The sequence below is a fragment of the Phoxinus phoxinus genome (assembly GCF_949152265.1).
Source record: "Phoxinus phoxinus genome assembly, chromosome: 23".
Classification (NCBI taxonomy): Eukaryota; Metazoa; Chordata; class Actinopteri; order Cypriniformes; family Leuciscidae; genus Phoxinus; species Phoxinus phoxinus.
In genome coordinates, this window is record NC_136898.1 from 14,595,930 (window position 1) to 14,599,424 (window position 3,495).

The window sequence follows — 3,495 nt, forward strand, 5'->3', positions numbered from 1 at the left end:
CATCCTATTTAGAGTTTCTATTCATTAAACCAATTTCCTTCATTGCGTTAACTCAATTTTTTTATTTCAATGAACTAAAAATTTTAAGGCAACCAGATAACTTTTTTAAACCAGCAATATTTTTTTACAGTGCAGTTGCTCTGCTTAATATTTTTCTATGACAATGTGGTACAAGTCGGAGCTCTCAGAAAATTCGGCGTTTACAAGTTCTACGAGGACGCGAACGCTTTTTACGAATCTGAATCTCATAACGGTAATTACAAGGGTCATCTGCTATCACTTTAACATAGTAAATAATACTACCAGCGCACAATTCATTCGTAGTGTAATAATCAATTGTTTTTTAGTCATCCACTGTGTAAAATAAGCATTAAAGTGAATTAGAGTGTTTAAGTGATTCTAACTTCTCAACTTTAGAATCATATTTCAAGAGTTCTACCCACTCATCAGGACAGTTTTAGATATCACAGAGCGGCTCCTCGCATCGGTTCTTGCCAGGGCTTAATAGATGAAAGGCTATGGTTTCTGGAGAAAGAAATATAGAAGGTCCCAAGCTCTTCAAATCACTCCCTTTTTACAGTTCTTTTATTTCATCTCCAGCCCTTAATGACACATAGCATGCAAATGAGAGCGTGGTGTCTGGGAGCGCATTCCGTAAGAGTCATTTTTCACCATTTCCCCCAAAAAAACAGAGCATTAAAAAAGTCAAGCGAGCCAGTTGCGCTGTAGGCAACACAATGCATCAAATTGGTTTACAAACCACACTGAGAGTTTTGAGTTACATAAAATACAAAACAACCCCATTAAATTCTACATAAAACTAAAATAATAAAGCCTCTAGAGGCGTTTGAAGCAAGGAACTGGGGATGATACTTTCCTCCATATGACTGGTAAGTAGTGTAAGCAGTTACTTGATGAGATGACTAGCATAAGCATGACTTATTAACTATTAATCGCCAGGCCTGATTCACAAAAGCCTTTCGGCACATGCAAACCATCAGAAAGTGATTGTGATTGGCTAATGTATCATAGCATGCCTTGTAATTTGACTATTTGTATAAAGTAAAAGTCTTAAAATACCTTGTGATTTCACCAACTAGCTTTTTATCTTATTATTATGTTTGATCCAAGACATAAGCATCTTTGACATATCTGATTGAAAATGTTGCATTATGAATTAAAGCTGTTGTATTTGGAACTGACAGAAAGGAAAGCTAACGTGTCTGCTAAGCAGCTAATTTTAAAATAGCTAAAAATTGTCTGGTTTATTGTCTTATCACAAAGCTTTGTGTCTCAGCTAACAAATCAATGATAAAATAGCTAATTTAATAATACAGTATGTGATAATAAAGAACAATGAGTGGCCAGAGGATTGTTAGCAGAAACCAACACATAGCGCCAATGCTTCAGATACCACTTCCTCTCAGCCTCAAGGACATGTATCATCTCATGTGGCGACATTAAGAAATCAATCTCAAAACACTACAGCGATATTTGATGCCAGCCTTCCCGACTCACTTCACTTGGCGTGACTCGAATTGTGCTCGGCCATTGTATTCAAAACTGGAAATGAGCCTAAATAGCAGCGTAAGGGGAGGGGAGATCGATCCAGTTGACAGATCAGAGAGCCCTCATGGGCATCTGAGGGAAACGGGGCGATGTGCTACAGGGTGAGAGCTGCCAGATTAAGACAGGCTGAGGAGACAGAGAACAGGGCATTTTACAAGGCCTCTCTGCTGGAGAGGAGGGATTTAGGACAGGTAAAGTGTGAAAAGTGCGATGTTCTCAGCAGGCTCGAACTACTCTAAATCTGTGATCCACGTACCGAGGTCAAGGAATAGAAGCGCTGCTGTGTTACTGGAGGATTTGTGGAGGTAGAGCGATGGGTTGAAGCTGATGGCAGGAAAAACGTCCCAGCAGAGCCGTTTTCCAAAGGTAACAGACAGGTCATGTTCGGAAGCTGGTTTATGGTTAGACTCCAAGCTTAATAAGTCAATAATCAGTGACTTCCCGTTTAAACGGACAACTAGATGTCTCACTTGGATTGTCATCCATCCTATATTGACTGACAAGTGGATCACAATTCTGTTTAGGGGAAAAGCCTTTATAATCCTTATCGGCAATTAGAACAACTCATAAAAACACTTCCTTTTCCTTCTCTACCCATTTACTTTACATCAGTCATCCTCCTCTAGTTCAACTAGTATCCCCTTGAGAGACTATACATTTGATCAGATAGGTATTTGTGAAGCTGCAATACTTTTCTGTTTTGGTTGCGTCTATCCACTAAGCCAAGCGAAAGAAAAATGACATAAAAGTGGATTAAAGGTGGTTCGGTAAGTAAAACTTCATTATGGAAAAACATTTATTCCTATAGGAGCGGTTGCCGGGGATGTGCCGATCGTCAAGTTCATTTCCAGGCTAAGTAAGTCAGTTCTAAGCTGTGCCCGAGGCTCTGCCTTTATTCTGATACATCCAATGGAGACAGCAGCTCTCAACACCAGATCTAGAATGCTTTAGAGGGATGTTTACATCTTTATCTCATCATATGAAAGCGTGTATGTGCATAAGTCTTGAGTTTTAGGAGGATGTTTGTTTCCTTATCACACTTGACTGTAGAAACATGCCTGTGCATGTATGCTCTAGATCTATCTATCTATCTATCTATCTATCTATCTATCTATCTATCTATCTATCTATCTATCTATCTATCTATCTATCTATCTATCTATCGAGAAAAGCTACATTAAATCAGAAATTATGTGGAAAATGACTGCAAGTTTAAAAACAATAAACATTTATAACTCTAGTCGGTTATTTCAGCAAATTCAAACGTGTCTATGAATGATACACATAATCAAGCAAATGCATGCATAGCCTATCTTTGAAAAGTCTGTGAAGAAAAAACAAACAAACGAAAGTAAACTTAAACAGCCTTTAGGGTCATCTGCCATCACATTAAGATTAAGTTCGTGTCCTTGAACAGCAAAATAGCACTAGCTTCAAAATGCATTCGCATCCAATCACCCGTAGTACATGTAAATATTTCTCCATACTAGTCACAAAAGCCCAAAATTTAGTGCATGAACACTCACCTTAGAGCATCCCAGGTTGAGTCCTCCCTCATTCAGCCCGCTCACCGGCCGCTCTCTTCCCCAGCAGACCCGCTGACTGAACGATCTCGCTCCGGCGTGATGCTTTGAGTGGAGCATCTATCTCTCTCTCTCTCTCTCTCTCTCGTCCGGGATGCTGCAGTTGCTGTGTGCGTGGTACCTGTTAACGCTGCCCTCTTCCGGCCACTGCGGGGAACTGCAATCACACCACAGTTGCGTAACACCGTCACCAAGCGGCTATTGTCATGGCAACAAACGTGAACGTAAATACATTTTGAACCTAAATTAATGGGTTTTAAAAGCGTAAATCCGATTAATGAAACAAAATTAAATTAATTTAAATTAATAAATAGGGTATAACAATACAAATAACAAACACAAA

The 3,495-nt window shown here is 39.3% G+C and overlaps 1 protein-coding gene across 1 annotated transcript in view; it reads right to left on the minus strand.

Moving 5' to 3' along the window:
- mtus2a (microtubule associated tumor suppressor candidate 2a) overlaps positions 1-3,217 on the minus strand; it is a 68,096-nt gene extending 64,879 nt beyond the window's left edge. Inside the window, exon 1 of the mRNA XM_079600431.1 lies at positions 3,096-3,217. The gene's annotated coding sequence lies outside the window, so the exon portion shown is untranslated. The remainder of the gene's footprint in view (positions 1-3,095) is intronic.
- Positions 3,218-3,495: the final 278 nt, after the last annotated feature.